Here is a 12,677-nt window from a genome sequence, read left to right as displayed (position 1 = left end):
TGGCACTTAATCCAGAAGTTTCTCTTTCTTCATCTACCCCTCAGAGAAGCAGAGAAGCATCTGGTAGGGTAGGAGCCAGGCCCGGATGGAGTCCACACTGCAGAGGCCCCACCTGGTGGCCAAAGTCCACAGCCTAAAGCTGTCTCTAAGAAATGCAAACTGCAAACATAACCTCTGGCTGTGATTCCTGGGCTTCTCTTGTTTAACGGTTTCCCACCCAGTGGCCTGCAAACCATACTCTCAGAGGACACACGCAGAATACAAGAGCCCCTGCCCAAGGCACAGAGCACAGTCCTGACAGCTGAGCTAGGCATTCAGCTAGTTAGTAAGACTACAATCACCTATGAAGTACCTGCTATATAGACAGGTGCCCTCAGAGAGCAGAGGGAGTATGCCATGCAGACTGTGGATGAAGTTCTCTGAGAAGCAGAAGCTGACACACAGTTGGGAGTGCACAAGATTCATCAGCAAGTAGTGTTATGAAAGAAAGGGCAGGGAATGGGTTGAGGATGGACAGCCATCACAATGCAGACATAGCAGTTTCTGCCAGCCCCACAGGGTCTCTAGAACAAAAATGTCCAAGGTTTTCTTTTATAAGAGTCCTCACTGGGCAGAAACAAACAGGCCCTATACACACCATTATCACCCTCAGTCATCGTTGGGGGCCACTCCAAGAAGAACATGACCTCGGTTCAAAAGCTTAAGCTGACCTTGAATGGATGGGGGAGTGGGAGGAGATGAACATGGATTGGATGGTTAACCAAATTTTCCCAGCTTCATTACACACTGGTAAGAAAGGGAAAGCCTCCCTTTCTTATTCTTAAAAAGTAGATTGTCTATTCTTGACCTTTCTCAAAATTTGGGATAAAGCTACTTTTAAAAGTAAGGCAATAATAAACACAAAATTCAAGAAAATGAACTCCTCAGGGGTGGAGTAAAGAAGGCAGCAGAATAAAATATGGTGGGAACACAGAGGTCGATGTAAGTTATTGATAATGCTCTAGTTATTAAAACTAGTAGCAGGTTCATAGATATATCAATAGGTAAATGAAATAAAGAAACAATCATGGATCAATGATGAAAATATCATAAACCAAGGTCATAATTAATCCAATCTGCAAACTGGAGATCCATTTAAAGCTGCAGATGGGAGCAGACACAGAATTGGATCCCTTGGGTGGAAAAGGCTGTGTGCACCTGTAGCTGAGGCTGGAGTATTAAACTTGAGACAAACAGAGAGTTCGTAATAGTAGCTCTCATCCACGATTGTATGATTGTGAGGATTGCCGATGTCTTTGCTTTTCTCTGTCCTTTTGCGTATTGTTTTTGTTTTCTAGGTTAATTGTAAAAGGGTGAAGAACTTCTTTAAAAACAAAATTGTCTCTATCTACTTCCACCCTGTGGAGAAAGGGGGCAAGGATGGCATAACTAGCAGCAGACTCCGGAGAAAGAGATGGGTACCAAACTTCCTAGCAGAAGCCTGAGCCTGGGGAGAGAAAGAATCTGAGCAGAATTTCCAGCAGTCGAGCAGCTAAAGAGATATGGAATATAGTGGGAACACAGAGGTAGATGTGGGTTACTGATAATGTTTTAGCTCTGAGAACTAGTGGCAGGCAGGGATATTTAATAACTAATACTAAATTTGTTTGTCTTGCTGTGATATAAAAACACCCAGCCTTTTCAAAAAAGTCTGCTTCTCAAATAAATGTTTTGTGTGATTGATTCTAGGGAAAACAAAAAAAAAGGACTGTGTCTGGGATGGTGGGAGCAGAAGGGAGTCACCGTAAAAAGTGGGGTGCAAATCATCTCAGCATTACCAAAGATGCAGGGACTTGGAGCTGAGAGGGAACCTGGGAATTTCAGCCCCTGGAGTTCACCGAAATTTTCAGAAAGCCTACAGACTTCTTCCAGAATGAGGAGAGAAGGTGCAAATAAATTGTCAACTGAGCCATTACGTAGATGAAATGAAAGACAGCTAAAGCAAGCTCTGTAGAAATACATATTCCGTGGTACAATTGGGGAGCCGCCGATTCTACTGGCAAGAACCTGCTCTGTAAGATGAATAAATATATTTAGAAGTCTGGAGAGGCAAAAAGAAGGGAGGAGAAGCCTGTCATAAATATGAAGAAAGGATCCCAAATTGAAATCCTCACTAGTGAAGCTGCTGCAATTCCACAATGGATTATATGGTCAGAAATGCTGTTATCAGGGATTGAAATGCTTCAAAAAGCATAGAACGTTTTTCCAGTATTGCATACAAGTTGAGCTGTAGTTTAAAGATGTCACTAAACAACATCTATTAGAGAAGCAGTGTTCTTAAGCATAGAAAATAGGCCCTGGGGACTGGAGGGTAAGTGGTTAAGCTAGAGAAAGAGAGCGAGGGAAGGAACGGAAAGCGGGAAGGGCCTGGCAGACACATTCTGGAGCCAAGGACTCCAGATGTTGGAAGACAAAAGATGCCTCATTCTTCAACAGCTGAAACCAGACCAGCCCCAGCTTATCTTGGCAGGGGAGAAGCCCAACGTGGAGATCTAATTCAGGCAGACTTTCAGGGATCCTGTTGGCAAGCACACCTCTGCACCTACTGACCAAAGACACAAAGGTGAACAGGTGAGAAGAGAAGGTGAGATGCAGAGAGGACAGGCTTCCAGCTAGCCTTCTGGGAAGCGAATTTACACAGGTCGTCCTGTTTACCTTACCTTTGGCGGCCCAGTGGACAATGTGCGGTTGTCTTTACACATGTGTGTTCTTGCCCAGCTCAGCAGAAATCTGGCCACACAGACATATGACTCACACCAGCGGATTTCTCATGTATATTTCAGACTTAAAAGAATGTCAACTTCATTGTAAAGGAACGTCACTCTCAAATATTATAATCGAGATGTCATTTCATTGTGCTATTTCCATGGGAGAAAAAAATAATATTCATTATTTTTTTTACTCATCATAAAAGTAATAAAAGTTCATTGGAAGACAGCCAGAAACTCAGAAATGTATGAACAAGAAAACTAAAATCCCTCACAAGCTGAGTATTTATTCATTCAACAAACACATACTGTGCTCATACCTTTTCAATGCCTGTTCTGCTCTGGGCTCGGAGATGAACAGAACTGGAAGAGCACTTGTCCTTGTGCTGCTTACATGCTAGTGGGTAAGCAGACAAGAGATAATTCAATAAGCATAAAATATCAGGTCGTCATAAGTAGCATGAATAAGAATAAATAGGGCAAGGGAGACTGATGGGGGGCAATTTCATATTTGGAGTCAGATGGCATTCTGCCCAAAAAGAAGTATAGTGAACTTCTGAGTTTTTTCCTTCCAATTTTTAATTATATATTAACATTTTTATTATCAGTTTCAAGTTTCAGATAAAAATTTTTTAAAAATAAACATTTTCTTTGTCTGACTTATACCCTCTAGATCCATCCATATTAGCACAAATGGCAAGGTTTTTTATGGCTTAGTAATATTCCATCGTATATATAAATAACTCTTCTTCTTTATCCAATCATCTATCAATGGACATGACAAATATTATATGATTTCACTTATGTGTAAGATAAAAAAAAAAAACAGACTCATAGAAACAGATCGCACTAATGGCTGCTAGTAAGAAAGAGGGTGAGTAGATGGGCGAAAAAGGTGACAGGGAATATAGTCAACAATATTGTGAAACTATGTATGGTTACCAGACTTAGTGTAGTGATCACATTGTAAGGTAGTTAAATGTTGAATCACTATGCTATACACATGAAACTACTATAATATTGCATGTCAACTACCCATAAATTTAATAAATAAACCTATTTTCTTTTAAAAGTAATATTGTAGAAAACCTAGAACATATGAAAAAGTAGAGAGAAGACAAATCTCCCACAATCGCAGTACCATGGGATAACCCTTCTAAGTGTATTAGTACATTTCCCTCTTTCTTTGTTGATCACTAAACTCTCGTAGTATTTACACTATTGAATCCTGCTTTTCTTCTCTTAATTCTCACAAACATTACCTCATGATGATCAGAGTTTTGAGAGAAAAAATAACAGAAGCCACATTTCCCTTCTATGTGGGAAAAGGCCTTCAGCGAAACCCAGGTGCCGTGCTCCCCTGGCTGGCTGCCTAGATGCCGCCATGTCTAGGATGGCCCTGGGCCCTCCATCCAACATGTTATTGAGAGAACAGGACCCACACAATGCATCCCAGACACCCACAAGTCAAGTCTCAGGCAAATGAGCCACCTTGCATCAGACTCATAGAAATCTGGAGTCGCTGGCAGGGTTAAGGAAGTATTTGTTTCAGAAGTGAGGTGAGGGCAGTACAAACCCCAGGGATGTCAGGCAGAAATCAGAGAAAGGAGACAGTTGTAGGAGGAATGTCTGTCCCTAGAGCCAGAGTTGACAGCCTGTCGATCCCAGAGATTGGAGCAGCCCCAGACTTCCTCCTAAAGCTCCTCCTAGAGATGTCATTGTCTCAGAAAGCCCCAAAGACCTTAACCAGCCTCTCATAGGAAGAACCTCAGAAGTTATGGGCTGTTGCTATTCTCCCCCTCTCCTGCAGCATCACTGTCCTACTATTTCGCTCTGGGTCTGGATCTGGCTCCTTCCCTCTTGCTTCTTTGTCTTAGAAGAGCATCATTCTGGACCTGTGACCACTCACGTCCACTCCCAACCCTACCCAATCATGTCATTAGAGAGTTGTATAAGCAAAGTGTTGCTCTTCAAAAATCTTCCAGTATATCTACTAAACCCTATGAAGGGTTTGGTTATCTGTGAAGGGTGAATGTGGCTAGTCAAAGGCATAAGGAACCATCTCAGGATCTATGCTCACATCCTGCCTATTTTACCACAATCTAAATGGTCCAGTGCTTCATGCAACTTTACTCATGCTCTTACAAAGTCCTGCCACTTTCTAGCTATGTATTGGTAAGCAAGTTACTTGCCCTTTCTGAGTCTCCATTTCCAGGCACTAGTAGAAATTGGTCCTAGCATTCACCAATTCTAAAGTTGCCTAAAATCAGAGCTCAGGGTCATCAACAAAGAGCTGTGGGAGCACAAAAGAGGCAGCAAGAAATCCTGCTCTCAGAAGCCACCAGCAGCCTCAATGTTGTTCTCATGGCCTTGTCTCAGGGCTGATCCTATCACCTCTCACACTCTTTACCCTTCCTCTCTCCTCTGCCCTTCTCTGAGTCTCCTGCTATCTCTCTGGCTACTCTTTCCATCGGCTCCTCATTTTATTCCAATCCCTGAAGTATAAGTAATTTTCTAAATTCTATCCCTGGCTGGCTTTTCCCCTCTCTGTGCACAGCTCTCTCTGAATATCTTTTACGCTTCCATGCTTCAAGTTTTATTTTACTCAAAAAACTCCCAAATCTACAAGGCTACCCGTAAGCTCACTCTCTAAGCTTGAGATTCACAGATGGTAGATTATAAATAAGATACAATCCTAACAAACAAGAAAAGATTTTTTTTAATCTGCAGCTCAAAATTATGAAGGAGTATCTTGGTGGATAAGAATCTGTGGAGAATTCCTAAAGATAAAATGCTGATGAAATGATGAGATTGGACTACAGAAAGAAAATAGTCCCAAAATGTGGCTGGGAGAGCACCATGCCCAGAGGAAGGACTACCTGAGAGATGGACAGAACCAGAGAAATTCAAAAGAGAACCATCAATAGGATCAGTATTTGGTCTTTATGAACCAGCCCCACTCACATAGTACAAACACCCAGCCAGTTAGAGGCAACCGGAACATCTCCCTCCAGACAACACAGTGAATATGGGATTGGCTCAGAGAGAAAAGGTGGAGTTCCTTGCATACCATAAACTGAAGCACCTATACCACAAGACCAGCCTCTGCCATATCCTATTCCCAACTGCCCACATTTCCCCTTCCCCGCTCTCACTCCCATCTTACTCTTTCCCTAAGAAAGTTGAACAAATAAACACTAGAGTCTAACATGATTCTAACATGGCAGTCCTCTCAACTACAACAATGAGCACTGTCAACGATCAGCAAACTTTCGAGTAAGGCCAATACCATGAACAAAGTAGAGCAGACAATCAAAAAGAACGTAGAGAGGCAAAGTATAATTAAGCAAGATTTGAACATAATCCAAATCCTCAGAGGAATAAATGAGAGTCTGGCATCCAAGAAACAAGAGTAGGCAAACTGTGATGAAAAGAACCAAGAACTTTTAAAAATAAAAGATGCAATAATAGAAATAAGAAATTAAGCAGATGAGCTATAACAAAATAATTAGTTTATAAAGATTACTAAACTGGAAAATCGAGCTGAGAGGTTCTTCTGGAATTCAGCACAAGAGAAAAAAAATATGCAATAATGATTTTAAGGGATGTGGGAAGTGTGTCTTAGATGACAGCATAAAAAGACCCCAAACTTACCTCCTCTCATGGACACACCAAATATACATCCATATAGAGAGTAATTCCTCCTGAGGAACAACTGAGTGCTGAGTGAACAGCTCCTGCACAAGAAATGAGAGACCACATACAGAAGGCTAGGAGAGGTGGAGAGGCAGTAACTGAGAAAATTCTATCCTTTTGGGGTGACCTTAGAGACGGATAACCCTGAGGGGTCTACACAGGCAAGTTCACTTGCTCTGGGGCATAGCAATAAAACATCTATTTAAAGGGCACCTAGACTATACATTAAAAAAATCCATTTACTAACCCAAAGGAGCCTGCCAAACAGGTAGGGGACTGTGGGAACTTTCTAGAATCTGCAGGAACTCTCTGGGATTGGAGGTGCAGGTGAGCATCATTGTTTACAACTCCCCTCCACCTAGATAGCAGGGCCAAGAGCTCAGTCTAAGCACGCTAGCCACCTCCACAGCTCTCCCTGGACCACTCCAGCCAGTGCCCATTGCAGCTCCAGCCAGCTGGTCCCCCAGGGTGTCCCTCAGGCTTCAGCCACCTCAGCCAGCGTTCACTGCAACCGTGACCAGCCAGCCACTTGGTTGCCCCAGATGCCACACTTGCCAGCTTTGGCTCCAACCAGCCTGCCAAAATCACCCAACATACACAGTCTACACAGACATCGCTCCTATACAAGGCTACTTCTTCAAGATCAAGAGAGATAGCTGTTTTACATAATTTATAAAAACAAACATAAAAAGTCAGACAAAAAGAGAAGACAAAAAAATATGTTATAGATAAAAAGTCTTTAAATAATTTTTTTTTTAAAAAAGAGGAAAAACAACTCTAATGAAATGGAAATGAATAATTTGCCTGATAAAGAACCCAAAGTGAAGGTCATAGGGAGCTTCCTGAACTTGGGAGAAGAATAGAGGAACTCAATTAAAAAATTCAGCAGAGTTAAAATAGATGATAAAGAACCAATCTGAGTAAAATATATAATAAAGAACCAATCTGAGCTGAACAATACAATAATTGATATGAAAAATACACTAGAGGAAATCAACAGATTAGAGAATACAGAAGAATGGATTAGCGATTTGAAAGGCAAAATAATGAGAATCACCCAATCAGAACAGGAAAAACAATACTTTAAAAAACAAGGGTAGTATAAGGGACCTCTGGGACAACATCAAGTATGCTAACATTTGAATTACAGAAATCTCAGAAGTAGAAGAAAGAGAGAAAGAGGCAGGAAAATTATTTGACAAAATAATGGCTCAAAACTTTCCTAACCTAGGGAATGAAAACAGATATCCAGGTCCAGAAAGCACAGAAAGTTCAAAATAAGATTAATCTAAAGAGACCCACACCACAACGTATTGTAATTAAAATTGCAAAAATTAAAAACAAAGAAAGAATCTTGAAGGCAGTAAAAGAAAACACCTAGTCACATACAAGGGAAACTCCATAAAGCTGTCAGCTGATTTCTCAGTAGAAAATTTACAGGCCAGAAATGAAGAAAGCTACAACCTAAAATACTCTGCCTGCTACATCATTCAGAATTGAAAGGGAGATAGTTTCCCAAATAAGCAAAAACTAAAGAAGTTCATCACCAGTAAACCAGCTTTACAAGAAATGTTAAAGGCCTTCTTTAAGTAAAAAAATAGACGCAATAACCAGAAATTGAAAAATATGTGAAAGAAAAAAATCTCACAGGTAAAGGCAAATATATAGTAAAGGCAGTAGATAAGCCAATTAAAAGCTAATCAAAATACACATACGAAGGTTAAAATACAAAAGTAGTAGAATCAAATATAAATACAATGAGTAGTTAGAGGATATGCAAAACAAAAAGATCTAAAATATGACATGAAAAACATAAGGTTTGGAGGGGGTAATAAAAATATAGCATTTTAAAAATATATTCAAAATTAAATGCCATATATACATGAACCATATGGTAACCAAAACCTGAAAAAATACATAGTAAATAAAAATAAAGAGAAAGGAACCCAAACATAGCACCAAAGAAAATTAGCAAAGTACTAGGAAAGAAACTAAGAAAAGAGGAAAGGAACAGAAAAGAACTAAAAACAAACAAACAAACAAACAAAAACAGAAAACAACAAAATGGCAATAAGTACATACCTATCAATAATTACTTTAATTATAAATGGTCTAAATGTTCCAATCAAAAGACACATGTGGTTGAGTGGATAAAAAGAAAAAGATTCATCTATATGCTGCCTACAAGAGACTTACTTCAGATCAAAATACACATATGCAGACTGAAAGTGAGGAGATTAAAAAGAGATAATTCATGCAAATAGAAACAAACAAACAAAAAAGTTGTGGTAACAACACTTGTAGCAGACAAAATAGACTTTAAAATAAAGACTGTAAAAAAGACAAAGAAGGGCATTACTTAATGATAAAGGCATCTATCCAAGAAGTGGATATAACTTTCATAAATATTTACACACCCAACATAAGAACATGTAATACATTAAGCAAATGTTGACAGATATAAAGGAAAAAATTGACAGCAATACAATAATAGTACTGCCAATACAGCAATACGGCAACACTTCAATATATTGGCTTATATCAATGAACAGATCATCCAGACAGAAAATTAATAAGGAATATTGGCCTTAAATGACACATTAGACCAAATGGAATTAAAAGATATTTACAGAACATTTTCATTCAAAAACTGCAGAATACACATCCTTGTCAAGTGCACATGGAACATTCTCCAAGATAGATCACATGTTAGGCCGAAAAACAAGTCTCAATAAATTCAGGAAGATTGAAATCATATCAAGTATCTTTTCCAGCTACAATAGTATGAAATTAGAAATAAATTACAAGAAGAAAACTGGAAAAAACAAAAACATGTGGAGACTAAACGATACACTACTAAACAACCAATGGGTCAAAGAAAAAAACAAAGAGGAGATCAAAAATTACCTTAAGATAAATGAAAATAAAAATTCAACTCTCCAAAATCTGTTGGATGCAGCAAAAGCAGTTTTGAAAGGGAAGTTCTTATCAATATAGGTCTACCTCAAAAACAAGAAAAATCCCAAATAAATAATCTACTTTACACCTAAAGGAACTAGAAAAAAGACAAACAAAATTCAAAGTCAGTAGAAGGAAGGAAATAATAAAGATCAGAGCAGAAATAACAGGAACAGAGACTTAAAAAAAAAAAAACAAGTTAAAAAGATCAATAAAACCAAGAACTGGTTCTTTGAAATGATAAACAAAATTGATAAACTTTTAGCCAGATTTATCAAGAAAAAAAAAAAAAAACAGAGAAAGCCCAAATAAATATAAGCAGAAATGAAAGAGCAGAAATTACAATTGATGCCTCAGAAATACAAAGAATCATAAAAAAATATTACAAACAGGTTTTTCACTAACAAATTGGACAATCTAGAAGAAATGGATAAATTTCTAGAAACATACAACCTTCCAAGACTGAACCAGGAAGAAACAGAAAATCTGAATAGACTGATTCAGTAATGAAATTGACTCAATAATCAAAAAATCTCCCAACAAACAAAAATCCAAGACTAGATGGCTTCACAGGTGAATTTTATCAAACATTTAAAGAATTAATTCTGATCCTTCCCGAACTATTCCAAAAAAATTCAAATGGAAGGAATGCTTCCAAACTCATTCTACGAAGTCAGCATTACCCTGATACTAAAACAAGACAAAGACACGAAAGAGGAAGGAAGGAAGGAAGGAAGGAAGGAAGGAAGGAAGGAAGGAAGGAAGGAAGGAAGGAAGGAAGGAAGGAAGGAAGGAAGGAAGGAAGGAAGAAAGAAAGAAAGAAAGAAAGAAAGAAAGAAAGAAAGAAAGAAAGAAAGAAAGAAAGAAAGAAAAAGAAAATTAGAGGCCGATGTTCTTGATGAATATAAAAGCTAAAATTCTCAAAAAAAATATAAAGAAGCCAAATTTAACAATACATTAAAATGATCGTATACCACGATCAAGTGGAATTTACTCCACAGATACGAAGATGGTTCAATATCTGTAAATCAATCAATGTAATACCCCACGTTAAGAAAACTAAGTATAAAAATCATATGATCATCTCAATAGATGCAGAAAAAAGGATTTGGCAAATGAATTTGATGTTAATTTATAATAAAAACTCTCAACAAAGTGGATATAAAAGGAACATGCCTCAACATAATAAAGACTATATATGACAAACCCATAGCTAATATCATACTCAACAGTGAAAAGCTGAAATCTTTCCCTTTAAGATAAGGTTGTCCATTCTCATCGCTTCTATTCAACACAGTATTGGAAGTCCTAGTCACAGCAATCAGACAAGAAAAAGAAATAAAAGGCATCCAAATTGGAAAGGAAGAAGTCACTATTTGCAAATGACATACTATACATAGAAAATCCTAAAGACTTTACTAAAAAACTATTAGAACTAATAAATGAATTCAGTGAAGTTTCAGAATACAAAATTAATATTCAGATATCTATTGCATTTCTGTACAGTAATATGATTTATCAGAAAGAGAAATTAAAAAAACAAATACTTCCTATTGCATCAAAAATAATAATAAAATACCTAAAATAAATTTAACCAATGAGATAAAAGATCTGTACTCTGAAAACTATAAGACATTGATGAAAGAAGTGAAAGACTACACAAACAAATGGGAGGAAATGGATTGGAAGGATCAATATTGTTCAAATCCCCATACTACCTAAAGCAATCTACGCATCTAATGCAATCTCTAGCAAAATACCAATGACATTTACAGAGAACTAGAATAATATGTGGAACCACAAAAGACCCCAAATTTCTAAAGCAATCTTGAGAAAGAGGAACAAAGTTGGAGGTATCATGCTCCCTGATTTCAAACTATACTACAAAGCTATAGTAATCAAAACAATATGATACTAGCACAAAAACAGACGCACAAATCAATGGAGTGGGATACAGAGTCCAGGAATAAACCCATGTTTATATGGTCAGTTAATCCACAACTAGAGAAGCAAGTACATACAATGGGGGAAATGACAGTATTTTCAATAAATGGTGTTGGAAAAACTGGATAGATATATGCAAAAAATAAATCTAAACTACTTTTTTGCACCATGTACAAAAACAAACTCGAAATGGATTAAAGCCTTAAATGTGAGACCTAAAACCATGAAATTCCTAGAAGAAAACATAGGCAGTAAACTCTTTGACATAGGTCTTAACAATATTTTTTTGTATATATCTCCTTAGCCAAGGGCAACAAAAGCAAAAATAAACAAGTGAGACTACATCAAACCAAAAAACATTTGCACAGTGAAGGAAACCATCCACAAAATGAAAAGACAACTTGCTGAATGGGAGATTATATTGGCAAATAACATAGTCAATAAGGGGTTAAAATCTATATATCTATGTGTTGATACAGATATAAATATAGATATATATATATAACTCATACAACTTGACATTAAAAAAAAAATCTAATTAAAGAATGGACCTGAAAAGAGATTTCTCAAAAGACATACAAAAAGATGTTCAACAACACTAATCATCAGGGAAATGCAAATTAAAAAATCACAATGAGATATTATCTCACACCTGTCAGATGACTATCGTCAATAAATCAGCAAACAATGAGTATTGGTGAGAATGTAAAGAAAAGGGAACCCTCGTGCACTGTTAGTGTGAGCGTAAACTAGTGCAGCCATTATGGAAAACAGTATGGAGTTTCCTCAAAAAAAAAAAAAAATGCAAATAGAACCACCAATGACCCAACTGTTCAACTTCTGGGAATTTATCCAGAGACAACAAAAGCTCTAATTTGAAAAGATAATATGTACCTCTATGTTCATTGCAGCATTATTTACAATAGCCAAGATATGAAAGCCCTCTAAGCGTCCATTAATAGATGAATGAATAAAGATGTTACACACACACACACACATGCACACACACAATGGAATATTACTCAGCCATTAAAAAAATTAAAATCTTGCCTTTTGCAAAAATGTGGAGGGTATTATACTAAGTGAAATAAGTCAAACAGAGAAAGACAAATACCATATGATTTCCCTTGTATATGGAATCTTAAAAAAACAACAACAGATGAACAAATGAAAGAAAACAGAAACAAACTTAAAGTTACAGACAAAATACTGATGGTTTTCAGAGGGGAGGAGTATAGGGGAATGGGTGAAAAGGTGAAGGGGAATAAAAGGTACAAACTTCCAGTTATAAAATAAATAAGTCACAGGGATGCAATCTGCAGCACAAGGAAT

This window comes from Rousettus aegyptiacus, unplaced genomic scaffold (genome assembly GCF_014176215.1).
Source record: "Rousettus aegyptiacus isolate mRouAeg1 unplaced genomic scaffold, mRouAeg1.p scaffold_m13_p_4, whole genome shotgun sequence".
NCBI classification, from domain to species: domain Eukaryota; kingdom Metazoa; phylum Chordata; class Mammalia; order Chiroptera; family Pteropodidae; genus Rousettus; species Rousettus aegyptiacus.
Note: the sequence above shows the minus strand (reverse complement) of the source record.